General features: G+C 32.7%; 1 protein-coding gene across 3 annotated transcripts in view; it reads left to right on the top strand.

The window, feature by feature from the left end:
* The window catches only part of LOC126977255 (uncharacterized), a 258,799-nt gene that overhangs the window by 90,927 nt on the left and 143,798 nt on the right, over positions 1–24,074 (top strand). Inside the window, exon 1 of one of the 3 annotated variants that reach the window (XM_050825995.1) lies at positions 2,285–2,474. The exons of 1 other annotated variant lie outside the window; for it this stretch is intronic. The gene's annotated coding sequence lies outside the window, so the exon portion shown is untranslated. Of the gene's footprint in view, positions 1–2,284; positions 2,475–21,770; positions 21,789–24,074 lie in introns of those variants that run through there. One more of the 3 variants, XM_050825997.1, reaches the window with a different exon arrangement.

Raw genomic sequence — 24,074 nt, 5'->3', positions numbered from 1 at the left:
TGATGACATTTATTTGGACATTGTCGAGTAGGTGTAAAAAATAAGTTACTAAAACAGTTTCATAAATACTTTTTATAAAACCCAAAAGCAAAAAGTACCTTATGATGCCTTATAACTTATATTCTAGTTTTGTGGTTTTCCCGTTAGTAGAAGGAAGTGAGTAGGGCGGGTTTTTCTTTACGAATAATATATACATATAAAAGAATAATGTATAACCCACCGGTCTTACCATAAAAGTAAGTAACTTATATTAATTAATTGTCAAATTTCACTAGGCCGTAACGCTATATATAAATATCCGCATTAGCCATAATTTTTAAGTTTAAGTTGATATCAACTTCCAAATATTGTACAGAAAATTTATTTTAAACTTCTAGTTTTTTTATGCCAAGGGACGAGACGAGCAGGACGTTCAGCTGATGATTATTGATACGCCCTGCTTTTTACAATGCAGTATCGCTCAGGATTCTCAAAAAGAAACCCAAAAATTCGGAGCGGCTTTACAACTTCGCTCGTCAACTTGAGACATAAGATGTAAAGTCTCATTTGCAAAATAAATTTCAATAGTAATAGTACTCTTCAGATTGAAACACAGTAATGCTTACACATTACTGCTTCATAGCAGAAAAAGACGCCATTGTGGCACTCATAATCTAGCCGGCATCCTGTGCAAAGGAGCCTCCCACTGATTTACAGCCGTTCCCAATATTCATTCTATCTCTTACTTGAGATAAAAATCGTAACTATCGTTGACTTTTCTGTCCCAATAAACTTATCGACGGTAGCTCACCTTATCCGTACACGCTGTCTGTCAATGGGACGACGTATAGCTTACCAGCGATAGAAGTTTGTATGGAAATTGCAATTCACGCGTCCCAATATAAGGCGATAAGGAGGACTTATCGGGTATATTGGGACAGCTTCAGATTACTAAAAGCTAATTACTGACAGTAGAAGGTAGTAATTTATCTCTATCTGTAGATAGAATATTGGGAACGGTCGTGTTTTAGTTTCAGAGTGTTTTTCTTAATTCAATATTTTGATATCTCGTAGAATAGTATCCTATTCTTTTGTATTCTATCGAAACATATTATGATGTTCTATTTACGCATAAAATTCAATGATTTTTGTAGTTAAACATCTTTTATTAACCAAATAAAATTCGATTAAGACTTTTACAACAGCGATGAAGTAGTATGCGTGACACAGCAATATAATTTCGAATAGTATTGACCTTTATCGGTAGCTCAAGGTTTTGGCACCGGAAAGGCCTGGAGGCTGGTATGAGGCATCTCCACGTCACAATTTGGGTATAGTTAGGTCACTAATGTGGCCTCAAGCGCTGCGAGTGAAATGTATAACGTCATGAGTGATCAGTGATATATCTATCAACTGCGGTTTAAGTTAAAAGCGTTAGCGAATGGTTATCGAGTCAGTGTTACAATTTAGCCTAAGCGAAACTAAACTGTTAAGAAATTACAATTTAGAATTAGCAGGTATATCTAGCGTAAGAAAGAATTGAACCCTCGAACACCTCTAAATATGTTTAAGGAAACTAGACACAGATCAAAATATAAAAATATGAAATAACTTACTTTTTTTTACTTTAATTCAAATAAAATTTAACATAGTTTTTATGATTTGATGTTGAATAGATAACTGCGGTTAATAGGTGAAAAGATTTCTGAGGTATTTAAATTAAATTTGCTACCAAAAATTTAATTTAATTTATCCCAGAAGTGAGGGTTATCACTTTAAAAATAACTATATAAATATATATTACTAGCCGTTCCCGCCAGGGCGAATTTTAAAAAGAAATAAATCAAAATTATTATTAAATTTATTTTTATTCATATTGATATTTTAATTATTTTCCTTTCAAAAAATGTTCACAAAAGTAAATCAGCAATAAAAAAATTAAGAAACGTTGGAATTCAAAAAATATGTAACCGTCTAGGATAAATTTTGCATCGAATGGTGGTAGTTTTATGTTGATACGATCAGTGGTTTAGGCGTGAAAGAGCCTCAAAAAAAGACCATTCTAAGAACAGTTCTAAGGTATTTTTTCTTAATAAAATTTTTAACAATTATTATTTTTATTTTAAAACACGTAAATCCTTTTACGCTCCGTGAGTGCTAATAGATGCATTGTAATATTACTCGGTAAACATTAATAATCTAAAGCTCAGTGCAACCGCGGACTCTTTTCCCTTGTGTCTCAATCACCATCGATAGCAAGGTGATTAGTATTTCGGGCGCGAATGGTGGGAGTGCGCAGTCTCTTGCCGCCAGTCAATCCGTGCGCCCGCTCGCCGCCGTAGCGCGCACCGCACTGAAGCGCGCTTATCCCGTGAACCTGAAACTATTTTTGAACATAGAACACTGTGAATTTTCTTTTTCATCCTGTGTGTTGTGTTGTGCCAGTGACGTTTGCGAATAGCTACGCTACGGTTACCAAAGAGTTTTTGCAAACGGTGAGTGTTAATATGTATTACACAATTTGCATCCTGATACGTGAAAAAAGATTGACTGATCTGCGTGAGGACCACATGCTGTTTTATGGTTTTATATTATTTCTATATAAGATTTGAACTAGTTGATAATGTACAATAATAATTTGAAACGAAATATGTGATAAATGAAGAAATTTATCGGAATTAATTGCGCTTAATTAGTTAACAAATTGCGTGATAATTAACATAATTGGACAACGCTAAGTATGTGGTTAATCTTTAAGGAATTATGAGTTAGTATTAATTTAAATTTAATGATACGAAAATGATTCGCAAGCTTCGATGTGGTATACAAAAGATATGAACGCGTAATAATGAGCGCGTTGAAGTCTTTCGTATGATTATAAGTATTGATTGCATTATGATATTTTTGAACAATAAATATAATATGAAAAAAGCCAATTTTTATGTCACCTTTACTTTAGAAGTTTGCAATATAACTTTGAAGGACTGATTAAGAAAACCTTAAGATATTCGTGGGAATCGAACGAGTAAAATTCGAGTTGTACCAATCCGGTCTCACTCTACTTACTTAGAGGTCAAATTAAGTATTCCTAAGTAGGACGTACTTACATAATAGGTGATTATTTGAGCCATTAACATTTCCAAATATTAAAGTTAATTTCATGTGGATATTAACATTATATTATGGTAAAATAGGACCAAATCAATTCTGAAAGAAGAAAAATCTGGAATTATTTTATGTGAAATATGAACATGTAATCTTATAGGATGTCCTCTTTCGGAGGAAATAGTATTCTGTCTATAATATGAGAAAGATAGGTATAATAGCATATTCACTCTATTAACAATGATTAATAATGAAATGAATAAGAGTAAAAAAAAATTACTTATGTAAATTTTTGCCTTATTAAATTATATAGATGTACTATTATTACTATTATAATATAGATGTTACGTTAAACTTATAAAGCTAAAATAAATGGCTTGAAATAGCCAATAGAATTTTAATATAAATATGATAATATAAAGTCGAATATTTCGCGGTTTCCTAATAGCTCGACAGGTCGGTGCTAAAGTTTCATAATAATCGCCTTGAGAGTTACGCGCGACATATTTATTTGTGATTTATAAATTTTATGAGCGTATATTAATGAGTTTATGTTAATTATATTATGTTATTTGTTTTGGCATATGCAAAATGTGTAAAGGCTATAGAAATACATAAAAATTATTAATTCAACTTGGAAATTAATAAAATAAATTTTGCTTAGAACATTTTTAAACATGTTGTTACAAAAATTACCAACTGTATAAATTACTACACTAATTCTTACTAAAGTTAAGTTGTGAGTAATGCGGGGTGTTTTCATGATCATAAAGATTCCAATAAATAGAAAGTATTATATGATGTGATTGAGATCTTGGGTTCGAATGGTGGGTTATTTTACCAGTGGGTCTTCTATGCACAAGATCCCGACAAGAGGGTTCCAGAGCCTTTTCCTGTACTGAGTTAATAAGACTAAACAAAACTTGTCTTAAACTGACGAGCGTAATTGTGATGTCCCTCATAATTTTGTGTTTTTCTAGTATTCTGAGCGGCACTGCATTCTAATTGATATCACTTACCGTTGAATGTCTCATCAGTTTTCATAATAAAAAATATTAATATGCGATAAAAAAGTTATGTTAAGTTTGTCTGTGAGAGAATTCTTATTAGCAGCACAGAGTCTAGAATTGTTCCCGTTTTTCTCGTTGGGTTTGCCTTCATTATGTACATGTATGTATGTGGATGTATGCTGCTGCAATCTGGTGACCTTCTGTGTACCCTTTTGGAGATATAAAGGCATGAGAGAAGATAATAATGTAAAAAAATAACCGATTTTTTTTTTTGAAAACTTTGTTTATATAAAAACGTTGCACAAATAAATCTTTTACTTCAAGTTATTTGAAATTGGAAAACTTCCAATAATATAATTATATGTCAATATACGCTCCCGTCCCGTCAAAATCGGTCCAGCTATTTCAGAGATTAGCCGGAACAAACAGACAGATAGACAAAAATTTTAAAAAATGTTATTTTGATGTATTCATATACATGTAGTAAAAAACGGTTATTTCAATATTACAAACAGACACTCCAATTTTATTTATATTTATGTATAGATGCACAAGATCCCGACAAGATGTATACATAAGATGTATGTCATTTGTAGTTATATATTTGCTTTTGTCTATTTCTAGTAAAAAGCAAGCGGGCTCTCGTATTGATAATACTATGACCGTTGTATTTGTAGTTCACAAAAGCAACAATTTTCGAATGTATTTCCTGTTAGTGTTAGGCTATTGTTGTCAGTAAACGCTTAACAAAATATCAACAGAGTATTAATAGAGTTGACAATCCCACGATACGATCCCATTTCATTGTTTTCTCAATTTTTATTCTATATCTTTTCCTAATATGGTTTAAATACGACAATAAAATAACAATAGTGCCCATATTGAAGTATTGGCACATAGACTTAGCTCTGCAGCATACGTGGTTAAAAAGTTTAGACAATTAACTGACGTAGTAACGGCGTGACTAGTTTACTTTAGTTTTTTTTATAGTTTATGTCCTACGGTATATTACTATGGGGCAATGCTGCCGATATTAATACCATCTTTTTGCTGCAGAAGAGGGCTATTCGCCCTAATTATAACCTAGGTCTTAAAGAATCATTGAGAGAAAAATTTAAAGAAATAAACATCTTGAATGATGCCTCGCAATATATATTTTGATAATGTTATTTCATAGGCACATAAGTGAATTTGCTAGAAACTGTCCTAACCATAATGATAACAACAGGGACAAACATAAACTTATAATGCCTACTACTCGGCTAAGTCGAGTTTGTAAGTCTTTTGTGGGGCGTTGTATATGCTTTTCCAAAAAGATCCCAGATAACGTTCAAAGCAAATGTATATCGAAATTAAATTGGAAAACGTGTGTGTGGTAAAGGTTACTATAACTTAAATGACTTTGTTTGAATATAATGAAACTACAATGAAACTGTTATAAAAAATCTAACAGAAATCTGTTATTTTTTTGAAGTGTAAACTTCTTTAGCGGCGTTGAATACTTTTCTAGGGATGGGTGTACAATGTTACACTCGCGTCAGGCAGTCGTTGAAATTATGTATGAACATTGATTTTTCTGAGAAATAAACTTTTTAATGTAAAATAATTTTAATAGTTCAGAAGTGGTAATTTTTTATGTTATATAAATTGTCATTTTTGTGTACGATAGCGCAATAAAAGTTTATTATATTTAACCACATAAATGCTAGTACTTTTATACTAATAAATAAAATAATTCGTGTGAATTTATTCCCTTACCATTCCAATATATTGAAAAAGGAAAATTTTTATGTTCAATAATAAATAATAAGTGAAAATTTCTTAAGGTGCTCTGAAAACTTAATTAGTGGGTTGAATGATACTATATGACAAGCTCGGCTATGTGACGCTCATTGAGGTATAGTCGGCTCGAGTCTAGTAAGGGAGCGTGATAAATCAAGGAGCAAATAAAAACAAAAAATAGATGATGTTTTTATTATTAACCTTGCTTAGATGAAGATTTTACTTCTATCAATTGGTCTTGCAAACTGGCTTTTTTATATTTATCTTCACCGTCGGTTTAAACAATGATTTCAAATGTTCTAAAATTCATCACAACTTTTGTAGATGTTTTCATCATTATTATTCAAAGATATCCTTAATAGTTAATGTTGTTTTTGCTGATATGCATACCCACATACCTACTGCAACATATTATGTATACCGTGATATTATGTTGGCGCCGCCGCTATCGCGGGCGAAGCGATTAACATCCGTCAACCTTGCCGATTTGGTTACAATTATGAGACCGCTAAAATTATAATAAATACTCAAATAATATTAACGAAATTAATACATTATTTTCTCAATTATTATTATAGAACCCTGTTAATTCATTAATATCTTATAACCTTATAAATTTCTCTCTAATAGCTCTCTTGTACCCAGGATCATTTATAGATTTAATTTCATTTTATTAGATGTTTCATTTAAAGAATATATTTATTGTATACGTAAATAAATGAGCAAGTTATACAGTTTGAAATTGTTATTGCTTTTAAATAAAACACCTTTTAAAAGATTAATACGCGTGTAACTGTAACTTTGTTTTACATTAGTTTTTTGCGTAAAAGTTAAATTTTTAGTATTATTGTAGTTAACCCGACGCGAACGTTTGAACACCTTTTCAGATCTCGTTTTCAGGGAGACTGGAGGTGAAACTTTTACGCAAAAATCTACTGTAAAACAAAGTTACAATTACACGCGTTTTAATCCTTTAAAAAGTGTTTTATTTAAATGTGTAACACTCACGTTAATCAAAGAAAATTGTTATTGCTTTAAATAAGTTTCCTCAGATGTACTTGAAGTATATGAAATAATTAATTAATATATAAATAATCCTTCTTGAAATATATGATAATTTCAGCAAGTAGATGTAGCTTATTGTTCTTTATTTAAAAAGAAAATAAAGCCCCCACTTAGATAACATCCTTACATTACAAACATCAGTGTTAGGTTTGTGGTTAAATCATGATTTCAGCCGGAAGACGTCCACTGCTGGACAAAGGCCTCCCCCAAAGATCGCTATGACGATCGGTCCTGCACTGTCCTCATCCAATGTATTCCGACGATCTTGACCAGATCGACGGTTCATCTTATGGCAGACCTACCAACACTACGTCTTCCGGCACATGGTCGATTTGAGGACTTTACTGCCCAAACAGCCATCTATCCGTCGAGCTATGCCTTGCCGACTGCCACTTCAGTTTCGCAACCACCTGGGCTATGTCTTATGTTATCTTTATCTTTGGTTATTAAAATAATAGAATAGATTATCTTTATCTATAACAAAGATAACATTAACCGTTTTCACGAAACTATTTAACCTACTATCTTATTCATTACGGAGAATTGAGGCCATCGGAAAAGGATAATTTCAAGTATGCCTACTTCACCACAGGCCCATTATCTGTCTTCCGATTTTAAAATGATCGTAATTATACGAAACAAATAAACTTCAACTCTAACGGCGTTTGTATAAAGTTTGAAACTGTTTAAAGATTACAAGTATCCGGCACTTTCAGACGATTTTCCAAATTAAACTGAGCTCGTCTCAGTTTCAGCACACTTAGTGTAATTGTTGATTTAAGGTTTTATTGGTAGGTACTGGATGCATATTAGTTCGTGGATTCAATGCCTTGGAGTTTCACATTAAACTAACAAAGAGGATGTGTTCCTTTACCACATGAAATACAGCAAAGTTATATATAGCCTTTTGTTCAAATCTGGCAGTTATTTTGATCCTGCTAATTTTAGGCCTATTTTTCAGTACTGCCTGTTCTTAAGTAAAATTTTTGCAAAACTTTTGCGTCAGCAGCTACAATTGCATTTTTATAAATTATTGAACAATAATCAATTTCGTTTCACAAGGGGCTTATCAACAATTAATGTGTGTATTATACTCATTGAACTGTGGTAGTGTTAGAATGACATCAAAAAGAATTCTAAAGGAATCAATTTTAAGAAAATAAATGCCTTTTAACTATCATAGTTTTTGTACGAATGTCATTTTAGAAAAAAAAAATCAACGATTAAGTTAAACCAATTTATATAATTTTAAAAAATTTTAACTGTCAAATAAAATCTCTTACAATATTTAGATACAACCTTAGATAATTTATACGGCTAGATAGAGCTTCTTATAGATATTTATATCTCTAGAGTCTAAAGACAACCGATGAAAACAGGCCAGGTTTATTACTTTAGTGTGCGTGACAAGCTATGTCTTACACTCGTTACATTATGGTCCTAGAGGGCAGACCATAATGTAACGAGTTATTAGATCGTTATTAGATCTGGTTTACATTGAGAGGCTATAGATAGCCCAGTGGTTAGTGAACCTTACTACTGAGCTAGAGATCCCGGGTTCGAATCCTGGTAGGTGCAATTATTTATATGATGAATATGAATGTTTGTTTCCGAGTCATCGATGTACGAGTATATTTGTATTTATGTATGTTTAAGTAAGTATATTGTATTAAATATATCGTTGTCTTGCACCCATAGCACAGGCTATGCCTAACTTGGGGCAAGATAGTTTGTGTAAGAGTGTGTTAAAATTATTATTATCATTTTAGTATTTATTGTTAGTGTGCGAGCATTGTTTAAAATAGAGGTTAACTGTCAACCTCAATTTTTTTCGACGCTTTCACAGCGGTCACAGTCTTTCTAGACGTATAAATATTTTATTAAAAAATGGCTCTTTCGTTAATCCTACTACTCCACAGCTGAATTTCTAAGTGATTGGACAGCCTGGGACTAGATTATGTTTATTTTATAGCAATAGCAATGGCAGTACAAAATTGTATATTTTATTAAAAAGAGCGCAAAAAAATAATGCTGGGAGAGTTTCTTGCGCCGCTTCTTCTCTCTCCAGCTCCATTTATTTCCGAAGCGGCAGTAGTATCTAGTATATTAGAAATGACATCAAAACAAATTGTAAAGGAATCAATTTTGAGAAAATAAATGCCTTTTATGCCTTTTAAATGATCTTAGGATACAAGTATAGTTTTAATCAATCTGGAATAGTATCATGTGTGACTATAACCATATAAATGTACATATAATGTCTATTCACAAGGTCTGCCGTACACAGAATGTATCTCGCACTACGTTGCTCATACTAAACATCCTATTTGTACATATCATATGTCAATGTCACTGAATTATACATAAAATTCTACATAAACAAAGCCTTAAACTTTAAGATTTATACGGTAATTTAAACAAAACTGTCTGAACTCTAGAGATAGCAAGAATAACAGTATTATTTTTTTATAACCATGTAAGACACATTTACATTGACCATATTACTTTGAAGTACTCTATTAAATAACTTAAACATTGATACACGGAAATAAAAAGCTCGGTAACCTAACTCAAAGTGACCAAAAAAAGCGGTGATCACTTAACAACAGGTGATTCGCATCCTTTTCAAAGCTATTTCTATATTATATATTTTCTATTTCTGCCGTGAAGCAGTAATGTGTAAGCATTAGGATGTTTCGGTCAAAAGGGCGCCGTAGCTAGTGAAATTACTGGGCAAATGAGACTTAACATCTTTGTCTCAATGTGACGAGCGCAATTGAAATGCCGCTCAGAGTTATTCGGTTTACAAAAAATCCTGAGCGTTACTGCATTGTATTGGGCAGGGCGTATCAATTGCCATCAGCTGTTATAAAAAAAAAGCTAAATTGATAACATCTCTATTATAATAAGTTTATCGTTGACCTTACAATGACCTAGCGAACTTAATAAAATTATTTAAAAATCAACTAATAGTGAATTAATGGTAATATCCTGTTTAATAAACATAAGTTGCGATGAACAATATGCGATGTGATTTATTTCACAACAACCTTTAATTTTGATTTAATTATAGGTAGCGTAAATGACCCGGATCTTTTGAACCTGTTTCTAATGGATTTTTGGGAAACATTCTTATATATTACATCAATCACTGAAGTTTAAAAAAAGAATTGTGTTTTCTAAATTTAAATTTGGGCTTGCGTATCTTCAGGTATAAAAAATAAACAAAAGCGTTCCTAAGTCAGTTTGTTAGGGTTCCTTATCCTTAATCAATATTAAAAACGAAAGAATAACACCTACTCATATTATAATTAATGTGAAAGTAAGTTTAATTTGTTACGCTTGTACGCCGGAACTACAGAACCGATTTTGATGAAATTTGGTACAGTGATAGACTAGAGCTTAGGAAAAGATATAGGCTACATTTTATCCCAGGAAAATCTTTTTTTATGAGCTATAACTATACCAATAGCAGGTTTAGTTTGCCTTTATCTACCTAACTGCAACCTGTGACATTGCAAAACACGTATTTCATTTATATTTTAATTATAAGAAAAAAAAGAAAATACCAACGAATTGAGAACCTCCTCCTTTTTTGAAGTCTGTTAATAAAATATATAAAATCGTTGCTAATATAGAAAATGTATACCTTATCTTATCCGTATATCCGGTCAAAATTTTAATAAAATCAATCTCGAGACACTAGTTCTAAGAGCAGAGGTTTTGAGCTAAAACTGATAATGTTAAAATTCATAGAATGTTTAATTAATTTTGACAAGACCAATGTCTAATAAGTATATAAAATTCCAAAGCCCAATCACATCCTGCTAATGTCGTTATTAGATCTGGTTTACATTGAGAGGTCGTTTGCTGTTTAAGAAACTAATAAAATACTAAACAAGTTTTGGTTGTCATTATAGATTGTTGGAAGATATTAAAACTACATTGATACTACTTTAAAAATAAAAAGATCGAACATAAAGCAAACATTTTAAAAAAGAAACTTAAACAAAAACTATCAAACAATTTTATCCTATACGTACAACTGAAATTAGAGGAATAAATGATTTTAATCCTAATGTTGTTAAATATAGCATTATTATTTTCTTTCCTGTCTGATTACAAAATGGAATCAAGACAAAAAATCATTGTGCCAATAATAATTATGTACTACTCAGCTAAAAGTGTTCATATTGATAGTTATATTTCGAATTTGGGGGGGGGGCTACCAACACTGCGACTTCCGGTACACGGTCAACATTCGAGGATTTTACTCTCCCAACAGCCGTCTGTCCGTTGAGCTATGTCCCCTCACCACTGCCACTTGCGTTTCGCCATCATGTCCATATGTTGGTTTTTTTTATGACAATAAGGGACGAGACGAGCAGGTCGTTCATCTGATGGTAATAGATACGCCCTGCCCATTACATTGTAGTACCGCTCAGGATTCTTGAAAATTCCAAAAATTCTGATCGGCACAATTGCGCGCGTCTGCATGAGACATAAGATGTTAAGTCTCGTTTGCCCAGTAATTTCACTAGCTACGGCATCCTTCAGACCGAAACACAATAATGCTTACATATTACTGCTTCACGGCAGAAATAGGTGCCGTTGTGGTACCAATAATCTAGCCGGCATCCTGTGCAAAGGAGTCGATCTCGCAGAGAAACTCTGGGCATAGCCCTCTTCAATACCACGTCTGCGTTCCGTAAGTTATCACTGGCAATTGGCAATTACACACTGCTTAAAAACCTTCGTCTTCAGACACTGTGGTATTTGGGACAGTATGTTGTTACAGAGTTTCCCGAATTACAATAAACCGATTATTTATATTTAAAGTAATATCACCAACTAAACCTTCAGGATGCTTTCCACAGGTATAGAAGACTCACCGGCTAGGTGGGTAGCACAGCGGATTTTTTTGTTTTCAAGGAGGCCGGTGCAAGCACTGTTTGAGTTTCGGTTTGAAGTGCCTTACAGGCCAGATAGTGTGAGATGAGTCTGAAACATATTATGGATCAAACAGATGCGCGCAATTGCAATGCTGTTTAAAAACTTTCTCATAAAAAGATAGTGTTTTGGATTAAATCGATTAAAATTCAAAATAAAATAAAAAATTAACCCTTGAAACAGATATTTTTATCGAATGTTATTATCATTACAATATCATGGTGTAATGCCCCAGGCCATAATAAATCAAATATTAATTAAACTTACACCAACAACCTTGATCGAGCGAACGAAATGAAATAGGAAGTCCAATTTGTTCCGTTAAATTTGTTTCATTTTAAAATAAAAATTGAACTAAATTTATAGATTGGTTATTAATAAGATATGCCTGGAGATACTGTGGCTTATTACGATGTTTGTTTTTTCTACTACTAAAAAAGTTCTGAAAAATTCCGAAAATACTTTATCAATACGTTTATTTTATGTGTTATTAAAAAAATACTGCATATATAATAAAAGAAATGTAGTTTCACACACATCGCTTTTTTCAAACTATCCGTGATGTACTTAGATGTAAAATTTTTCACTCTTTCAACGTTTTGGTAATATTTTTAGTGTTACGTAACCGGTAAACTCCTTTATCCTCCTATTTTATATGCTTTTTTATTAGCTTAACCTGTATGTATGTTTGCTTGTAACCGACTCATTTGGGCGCGATTTTGACCCGCTTTAAACGGCCAGATTTCGTTTTGACTTTGTAGATTTATCGAGGACCGATGACAGTACATTAATTTGATAAAATTTATCCATGTTAATTTCTATAATTCTCATCTATCGTCGATAAGGCAGGAATTAATATTATTTTAAATTTTACCCATTATCTTTAACTGATTTATCTAATATTAGGAAATTTCGAACACCAAAGAATATATTGTGCATTTTAGGGTGTTTTTTTAGTTTCTTTAAACTCTTATTTATAATATTATTTGAAAAACAATCTGTTGTTAGATCGCTATTTATGTGTTGCGTGATAAATATGTTCTAATGTTATGTAGGTTCCAACAGCTACATTTTTTTTATCATCCGACATTTTTGCAAACGGTACTAATTTTTAGAAGTGTTATTTATGACCTGGCGTCATAAAGACGCAGGGTCATAAGCCCTTTATTAATTTGCGGATGTTAAACCATTCGAGCAACGTCAAATGCCAATGTTATAGATTGGTTTTGCTGAACTCGAAATCAAGATAATATGGGCGTTCACTGTCGGCCTTACATACATGTCGTCGGCATAAGAAAAAGGTCACGTCCTTATTATACGTTCTAAAATCTTTTTTATCTAATTTATATCGATGAAAAGCTCTTTGTTAAACAAGATATCTTATCATTGATTTACAATAAGGAAATAATAAGGAAATAATTTTGAAGAGAAAATAAATTACTTTTTTGACTTTTTAAGTGGGAACTTAGGTAGTTAGAGACAATTCTAATGATGTTTTAAATTTTGACAGAATGGTTCACTTTTGTAATTTTTTGCCAGAAATATAGAAGAGATTCTGTAGGTATTCGGTATCCTTCAAATATCAACAGTAATCCTATTATTTTCTATAGTTCCCGCGGGAGTTGTGAAAAACTGTACCAATACTAGGTTTAGTTTCCCATAGCAATCTTCCTTGAAATAAGATTCATATAATATGTTGGGAACGGGAGCGAAAACGGGAACCGGAACTGAGATTATCTTTAATTACAAACTTGCTTATTATTTTTAAATACCCTTTATCTATGCGGACGAAGTCGCGGGCATCAGTTAGTATTAATATAATTAAAGGGTACCTTGAAGCTATCACATTATAATAATGTCTAAAACGTTACCTTATTAAATACAAATAAATATATTCACGATTGCGCATAACCTTTCTCACCCCGAAATCTAAAATAAAATAAAAAATTTAAAAGGTATGCAAAAAATAAATCGTCAAGCAACTGGAACAATATTCTTCGTTTAAGTCCTACATAATCTATTTAAAAATAAATTCGTTGCTAAGTTGTACGAAAAAACTCCACTACATTGGAATATGTTTACGATCGAGTGACATTTCGGAAACTTGTTGCGATTCGGTAAAACCAGACGACCTTAACAACCTACTGCTTGATTAAGTTTTGAATGTTAATTCGATATTCGTACATGGAAGCTTTGGATAAGTTACTGAAAACATATTTGTATATGTGGGTTTTAATGTCACTTTTACTTAAACGAAAAGTATATTTTAAAGCATAGCAAAGTTGTTTTTAGTGATCACCGCTACCCACAATCTCTTGTAACACCAGAGGAATCATAGGAGCGTTGCCGGCCTTTAAGAAAGGTGTACGCGCTTTTTTTGAAGGTACCCATATCGTCCCGAAAACACCGCACAAGGAAGTTCATTCCACAGCTTTGTAGTACGTGGAAGAAAGCTCCTTGAAAACCGCACTGTGAAGGACCGCCACACATCCAGATTGAGAGGATGATATCCTAACTTGCGGCGTGTCGTGTGAAGGTGGAATTCGGCGGCAGGAATCAGGTTAAACAGCTCTTTGGAACACTCCCCATGATAAATGCGGTAGTAGACGCTTTCAACGCAACGCCAAGTGATCCAGCCGTTCACAGAGCACTGGGTCCCCCACAATTCGAGCTGCTCTACGTTGCATGTTTATTTAAAAACTTCATAATAACTTAAAATCTACCTTAAAGCAGGCCTGTCTCACTCCCAGTGTAAGTATTGAAGTCGTAAGTACGTGCGGCGACCTTTAGAGTAGGCCAACCAGTAGACCTATATAAGATACACAATTCCACCATACATTATTTTATTACATCTTAATGGGCTTAGACAGCGTTTTCGCAGAAACCTCCAGACGGCTTAACTTTTTCCGACACCTCCAACAAATATCGTTAATGTATACAAAGTTTAAACAAAAACTTAAGAAATTATATACTTAAACCTTCGTCGACAATCACGCTATCCATTGGTGGAAACAGCATGGCAATCAGTGCACTAGTTTTTGAGTTAATCGCGAACATACAGACAGTGTTTAATAATATATTATAGTTATATTTTGCATTCGAGATCTACTTTGTGGATTAAATTGTCAATATTTCATTTAATTACCAAGTTTTCTCTACTAGAAGCATTTGTTCTGTATCAGCATGAATTGACAAATAGTGTAAACCGATTAGAATGAAGGTTCAATCTATTCGGTCGGGTACTTGAATCAGAAACAGATTTCTCCATCAAATTACGATAGAAAGTACCATAGACTATGTAAAGTCTTGTGAATACAACGTTCCACTTTCAGCTTCTATCGTTAATGTAGTGAGTCCTTCTTACTTAAAACTATTAAGAAAATAATTCAAGTGATTATTCTTACAAATATATTATATCAATATTTATTGGGTGCGAATTGTGATAAGCCCTTTGATGTTTCTGTTTTTTTGTTTAAATAATTTTTGGGTTATTATTTTTTCTCCTTTCTTCACGTCCCTCGCGCCCGTAGAATCCAGGTGTTTTGGCGCCAAACCCAATGCTGGCTACTTGAGACGCTATACCCACTTGTGTTTACAATAGTCGTGGTAGCATGGTGCAGTTTATGTTACGAATTGCTTGATAAACTAGCTTGGTTATTGTAAACAAAAAACGTGATTTATGATAGATTCGTGCTGTGATATCGCCGCTCTATCAGAGTTTCAGGAAAATAGTGATTATTACTTATATTAAAACGAAAATAATAATAACTAATAAATTTCAATGACTGATTCTGTGCATGTACACAAAAAAAACATTTCACGTTTAAAGACAAGTGGTCGAGAATTGGTCGCCTTTTTCTAAAATGTTAATATATTCTCAAAAGTCCTAAACTGTTATATTATGTTTTACTACGTGTGTTTTAACTTGAATTTCGAATGATAAGCATTAAAATGATTATTAGTTTCGTGCAAAAATAATTGTAACAAATTATCGTATATCACAATTATTCTCGCAAACTCATCTTTGAACTCGAGCGTCCGAAGCCGAGTCCGAACCTTTGCCTTTCAAAGTCAAAGTGAAATAAACTTTATTCAATTAAGCTTAAATTTTGTATCATCACTACAAATTTTTCTATTAAATTACTGAATTTACCATATGTTTGTAATAAGTTGAGCTCGTGAGAAGAACATACAAGAAACTCAACGGCCACTCTTTTCAAATATCAAATAGAGTATTTTAGAATGGCTGTTATATGCGTAATAAATTAGTTTGAAAAGTGCTGGCTGCTTCCAATATTTATTTATTTATTATCATTTCAATTTTACACTAACATTACAGGGTGAACCTTATGCGCTCGTGCAATTGTCCATAAAAATTATTTCATATAATATGTCAAATTAATGGGTACAATTTAAAAGCTTAGTCATATAGATTATAGGTACTAGTCACACAATAATAATAATAATAAGTAGTTATTAGTTACACAATTTCAAATGTCAAAACCAGTTGAAATACAATCGAAAGAACTAACTAAATATATGATAAAAAAATTTAACAAGCCAATTTTTTGTCTTTATATTTAAATAATTTCTATACTATATAAAATAATAAATTTTATTTCAAATTATTTATACATGACTTAGTAATTAATAACAATATTTATATAAAAAATATAAAATAAAACGTATATAATCTAATAAAATTAATTAATTAAAAATTGTAAATATCATTAAGAACGCTGTCGGCAGGTGGCACATGAAGCTGGCAACGTTACCCCTTTGTATGGCCAAATTTATCCTTTGACAGAGGTACCTGATCTAGGGTCACCTGTTAAATCGGTTAGACGCTCGGAAAACTCTTTTATTAGTTTTTGTGCCGATGAACCCCAAGCACCCATCGTCTCCACCCGAAAGGGAACAAATATGTATCCATCACCGAGTGATGCATATTTCCCCCGCTTTCGGTTTTCGGCAGTTTCCGCCGCTATATTATAATTAATATATAATATAATATATAAATTATTTCATAAAATCATCTACTCTCATTCACTTTATAAATTTGTGTAGTGATACAATATTTTTCGTTAATCACCCGTTCAATACAAATATTTATTCTAAATCATAACAGCCAGTTTTTTTTAAATTCCCAGTCAATTCTAATACTATGTAGTTCAAAAGACAGTCTATTTCTCACATTTACACAAGTAATGGGGGAAACCTATAAATTGCAAGTGATTACGCTATTGACGCAAACGCTAGACTTTCTCGAGTCTAGACTCAAGTTTTCAAATAACAAGGTCGCTTTGTGGCAAGAGTCTATAATTGGTGGTTTAGTTAAATTATTACTTTATTGATAGACGCTTCGGCTTGTGGTTTGTAGTCGGTGGTAAATAGGTCACAACAGTAGCTACGAAACGGGTTTTGATTGTCTTATAAAGCATTAAGTGCATCGAAACTAGTATTTTTTGTCGTTGTTCCTAGCAAGTTCTGACAGATGTTGATTTCCAAATAACGTCAAATTACAAACTTAAGTTTTTTTTTATATGTTAACTAAGAAGTTGATTTACTCACAGCTTCAAGAGACAGTACGCCTGAGTATATCGTGTTATTTCAACACTACGTCTACGCGTTTGATATAAAGGGTCTTGACAGACAGACAGACAGACAGACGTGCGTAAAGTTTCTACCTTTTTTTTATGAAATTAAGGAACGAGACGAGCAGGACGTTCAGCTGATTGTAATTGATACGCCCATTAAAATGCAATGTCGCTCAGGATTCTTGAAAAACCCATAAATTCTGAGCGGTCCTATAAATGCGATTGTCATCTTGTGACATAAGATGTTAAGTCTCATTTGCCCAGTAATTTCACTAGCTACGCCCCTCAAACCGAATCACAGTAATGCTTACACATTACTGCACGGCAGAAATAGGTGCCGTGCCGTGTAGGTTGATCTATTAGTTTTGATTATACACTGCAGTTCCTGCTGCTAAATGCCATCGTTTAACCAAACGTCATAAACTTCAATCCAATCTCTCCGTCCGATTGTGTGGCGTTCCTCAACAGTCTGTCTTACAGGAATCTTTTTACCTCGTGCAAACAAACTTTTGTTCGCGGTATTTTCAGGGTGTTTCCTTAGCGGAAGGAACTTCTTTCCACAGTCTGGTTATGTACGAATTACTACGAAGAAAGTTCCTTGATCGTAAGCCGAGTTTTCCTCGTAATTTAAGTAAAAGTGAAGCCACATTCCGAAATAACTAAATAGAGGATGCCGTAGGTAACACACGTGTATTAAGTAAGTAGGTAAGTAATTATTATCCACACTTGAGTATGCGCTAATGTCGGGTTATTCAACTTGGAAAGCGGAGAAATCTGAGATTCGCGTTCCGTAAACGAAGGAAAACAAAGAACACGTGGTTTTAGTTTGTTTACTGTGTTTGATGCTATCTTCATATCTACTCAATGTAGGTATTTTATACTGGGTGCAGTTTTCCCGGACCGCTACCTACCGCCGACTTAGCAACCTTCAAGCTGAAATTTGTAAATACAAATTTTCGTGGTGTAATCTTCGATAATGATGAACTTTCATACTTACATCATTTCCACTATTTCAACCCCGCCAAGCCTTTTTATTCGCAATAAAAGATAGCCTATATCCATTCCCAAGCTCTTGTCAATCTCTGTACTAAATTTCATCAAAATCATTTCAGTGGTTTATCCGTGAAAGCGTAACAACTTACATTCACATTTATAATATTAAGTAGAGATTGTATAAGCTACTTTTAAATGCCATTTTACTTCAAACAATTACATCAAAGACCCAACAACTCCTTAGAACATCATAAGTCAGGCGGTGACGTAACGACAGACCGTCAAGTGCACCGACAAATCATCTACGAAGACTCTTTTGTCGATTGTAAAGCCGATAGACTATTAATCACAGCGTGGACGGATTAGTTCGGAAACTAACCACAGAACGCTGACAGGGCAGAATTGACAGCGTAATCAGTATTTGACAGTTAAAATTAAGAATCTGTGGCGTTAAGGTGAATGTCAAAATGATAACTGTTATAAAAATATTTGTTTATTTTTGTTATAATATTAATATATAACATTGAAGATGATAATGTAAATACTATGTAATATGAGGCGGGGATGCGTAGGTAAAAATTGAAATTTAGTTTAGTTCGGGCTCAGGAATAATATCTGGGACTGTATTAAGGTTTCCTATAGTCGCCGGTTTTGGCTCGTTTAATAAATCAATTTATGTAGGCACTTGCAATCAACCAAGAATCATGAGAAAAGAAGTAAAATGTAATCCACTTTGAACACTCACACGTCACTCTGGCGGCGGCGGAGCAACAGCTCCAACGGTCCTGACTCTGGTGTTCCAGGTGAACATTACTGGCGATCGCAAGCTTGCAAAGTTAATATGTAGACTTGATGTAATAATAATAACACTATACTTGATGATCACTCAGGGTAAACACGGTTAACATATGTAGTGCTATCGACCACGCCCGAGCAAAGATCAAATGTCTCTGCCCGCTTGTCAACCCAAGCGCGACTTGTGTCATCGGATAGTGGAGCACGTACAACTACCCTCATGATTCCTAAAGAATGAAACTTGCAGTGGTTTGACATAAGTTTGAAATAGTAGTAATTACAGTATGGCGATTGGCGACGAAGTATAAATACGGGTAAGTTTGAAAGCGAAGATTTCGCATATCAAATTCCTTCAACGGCTAATGGTCTGCAATCACGCTCGTAAAATCTAACTGGTTGAAAACTTGAACATCGTAATGGTATGAGTAAATTATAAACTGGAATAATTTGTCAAATAAGTGTAACACATCTTCTTTACCTAATCGATACTTCACAGCCACAGATTATAAATTATACACATACTCACATATAAATTATTGACACTTAACTGTGAATCAATATAAATGGAACTATGGACAATCGAACGGATGTGATGCCTTATGCACCGGAACACAAGTAGCTCACTTCATATTATTTAACACTAGCTGCTGCCCGCGCCATCATCCCCGTGGAAGCGTCCACATATAGCGATAAAGCAGCAAAAATACTATGCTAGGATACATCCTAGCGTGTCAAATTGTAGCCTTTATCTTTTTCCGACCTCTCATTAATATTCATGCAAAATTAGAAATAAATCTATTCGGTAGTAGACAAACAGACAAAATTTCTGTACTGTATACAGTACTTTTGGTTGGATTTTTTCGCCAATATTACTGTAATTGGATAATAGTATATATAGGTGTATTCTTTTTCTCCCATTTTATCTTAATATGCTTGAAATCATAAATTGTTAAATATTATAGACAAAATTAGAAATAAATCAATTTGCTAGTTTTGCGTGTCGGCCAGACATACATACAGACAAACGGACAGACAGACAAATGTTCAATAAAATACATTTGGTTGAATTTTCCGCCAATATTACTGTAATTTAATAGTAGTAGAATGTACCTATAGTACATTCTTTCATGCCATATTATTTAAATATTCTTGAAATCATACATTATTAAAAATAAAAGAAATTAAGTACATTATTATTTGTACATATTTGGCATTTCAAGATATGTTTCTTCAATTGTATCGTCATAACATTAATAGTTATAAAGGATTTAATTCCTTTTTTTATATTTATTTATTTATAAAGGGGTTGATCACAGAGTGAACATGCCACCCTCAGAATGGTACTAACAAAAAAAAACTCATTTTATATTTTCGCCTATCCAAATCTGACTTAACCAACTTATACATACTTTTAGCTTCTTCCGAAAGGGGGAAACCCTATGTAAGATTACATGCTCGTATTTAAAAATTTTAGTGCTTAAAAAATGCAGTATCTCATCTCGTAATCACAAACCATCATGGGCAAGGTGTTGTTAATACTGTTCTGCTTAAAACTTTCACAAGATCGTATTAATGTCTTGGAAGCTATTAACAAATTAAATAGACATTGATATCTTATCTCGTAACCACAACCAATTTTAAACCGTAGAGTTATCATATCAAAACTCATTACCGAATCTTGTTTATGACCATAAATCATTTTAAACGAAACGCGCCCATCACACGTAATGATTGACACCCTTATTAGATAATTATAATACTGACAAATTAGGGAGGTCATTTTACGTTTTTATTTTCACTTGAAATTTCTTAAGAATGTTATAACAGTTTTTAAGTTTCTGTCATCGAAATGAATACATAAATCTGTTGTAATTTTAATATTATAATTTGAATGATAACTATGAAAACATTTATATTTTTAGTCGTGCGTATTTTACGAATCAATAAATTTCAGTCATAAATCCATGGGTATATACATATATATATCTAATGTATAAGTAAAAAAATAACCAAACTTTTTATGAAATTATTCGAAATGAATTTATCGGACTCCCAAGCCACCACATATATAACTGTGTAAAATAATAATTTCTGTACAGTTTATAATTTAAAATTCTATCTATAATTTAAAATCTATGCAACCACACGATCTTAAGTTTTCTAAATACGTGGGCACCTAATGGGGCATAAATTTAGTATTAATTAATATTAAACAAAAATAATTTCTTTAGTCTTTGAAATTCAAAATTAATCAATATACTTCTGAATTCGTCCGTATTATAACTGTGTAACACAGACTGTGAAAGTGTAGTTAACTACTTTCCTAAGGTGCATTGCATAAGCGTGATGGTGTATAAATATTCAAATAATTCGTATACATATCGATTGGACACGCTACTGATTCAGTTATTTGATTTGAATAATATTTATTAATCATGTTCTTGTTTGTTACAGGTATGTGTTAGCTGTGAATTAATGGTTCCTTCTTAAGAGGCGTTCAATAAAACAAATTGTAAGTAACGGTACCTGGAATAAATCAAATCGAATATTCTTCGCATACCTTATCCATCATACCCAAATGTACACTTTTGATTTAGATTTATGATGCAATTATGGCTTTACTCATACGAATAACAGATATTTGATTAAATCTACATTTATTTATAACATCACTTGGTTTTTACAAGAATGCAGAGATAGGCATTTTATATATTTACGCCTATCAAAATTGTTGCTGTTTATTTTTTTCGAAACAGCGCCATCTAGTGAAAGTATGGGAAAACATCGTAGACGCCAAATCAAATCATAGTATACTTTATGCGACCGAATAGAGAAAAAATCTCACACTTAGCACTCTGGAGTCGTCTGACGTATGCAATTATGAAGTTGATTGTTGACTTCTTGTGACGTTTGTATACATTTTAATGTCAACTTACCTCTCCTGAATATATATTTTTCTATTGCCCCAAATTGTCAATTCCTTTATATGACATTCTACCGAAGGATATCCCTCGCCCCATTAACATTCCTTTTCTTCTTACTTTATGCCATCCACCTTTAATAAAGATTCTTTACATAAATTTATTTCCTGCAATAATATTAAATTGTAATTTTTATCCTCCATAATTTCTACGCTTCTATTAGGCACATATTCCCACTTACATTCACACATTTCTCCCTTAAAAAAATTAATTTTAGATTAGATACTAACAAGGTACTTAATATTATGGGTGTTTATTACTAACCCTACTAACTCTTGTTGCCTATTTTTCAGTTCACAAAAGAAAACCACAGCTATTTCAACCAATCATTTCCTTTTAATTAATTCTTTATGTACTTCAATCAGCTAAATAGAAAAAAATCTCTCTTGACGTTGGCTGGATCGTCAGCATTCAGTCGACGGGGCCATTTAATTAAAAAAAAATAGTAGTCACCTTCCTCTTCTCTCCACTTCTTTGCACAGCTGCCAGCTAGGAAGCTTTTTCTGCCGTGAAGTAGTTCTATGCATTATTATATTTCCTATTTATGGTTTGAAGGGATTCGAAGCTAGTGAAATTACTGAGCCAATGAGGCTTAACATGTTATGTATTTTTGTGGCTGTCCATAACATTGGTGCTAGGATGATTCGCTTTATTGCACTTCTAGCTTCAGGTAAACACAGTAAAAAGATTCATTCGAAAGGCACTTACTCTGAATTATTTGATACCTACAATACAATTTTAATTTAAAACAATTTGACAAAGTATCTGAAACACTGTTAAATAAACCGTTTGACGTGACAAATGGTTGAACAACCGACATATTTCCTGTATCGAATGCAATTTATGCATATTGATTTTGAACTGCTCATGTCGATTGTCGGTATCAGTAAAGTGTAAGTTCCACGAACCGAAACTATCCGTGCGAGACAATTCAAATAAATACCATTAGTGAGAGAGTACATTGTTATTATTTCTACTTTTGAAGTTTAATTTACAAAAATGTATGTAACATTTATTTTTATGATAAATATGATTTTATATTTAAATAAATCTCTTTTTCAAGACCACTCCAGAGCTCGTTTTGAGGGTCGATCAAACGTCGGGTTAACTAAAATAATAATAAAAATGTATTTTTTACGCAAAAATCTTATTTAAAAACACAGTTACAATTACACGCGTTTTAATCCTTAAATATTAATAATTTAAAGTGTAACACTCCGTTAATCAAAGAAATTACTATATGATTTTACATTTCCCAGTATACACAACTTATTAGAGTAAACATACCCAGCCAACGTTGTTTTGCAATATAAATTAAGTACTCCGCGCCCGTTTATTATATTAAATGTCATATGATGTGCAATGTGAAATGAAATGTCACTGACAAAATTATTTGTGTTGCGTATAAGTATTTATAAGTCAAAAAATATAGGTTTCGAATATGTAATCACCAATCCAAAATTTACTAAAACCTTTTCCGAAACACGCTGCATCTTATGGTATGAGTTTTATTCCGATCGGTTCAGTAGTTTTCGCAGTATAACCGAAGGGAAAAACTGGCTATCCATTTATTAGTACCGATATTTATGGTAATATAGACTTTTAATAGGATAGTTTATAGGAGTTTGTAGGCCATTGAAAAAGACTGGAAGTAATTATTTTCGTTTACACTTTCTTGCAACACCAGATATTTTCCGTTACCAGGCTTCGAATAACTTTGGCACGCTTGTTTTGTAGTCACATCGACCTGCAAAATATGCAAGGAAGTTGCGTGATACAACAATATTTTAGTACCAGGCTTGTAGTTTTATGCTGCA

The sequence above is a fragment of the Leptidea sinapis genome, chromosome 44 (genome assembly GCF_905404315.1).
Source record: "Leptidea sinapis chromosome 44, ilLepSina1.1, whole genome shotgun sequence".
Lineage (NCBI taxonomy): Eukaryota > Metazoa > Arthropoda > Insecta > Lepidoptera > Pieridae > Leptidea > Leptidea sinapis.
This window is presented reverse-complemented; position numbering and strand designations above follow the sequence as displayed.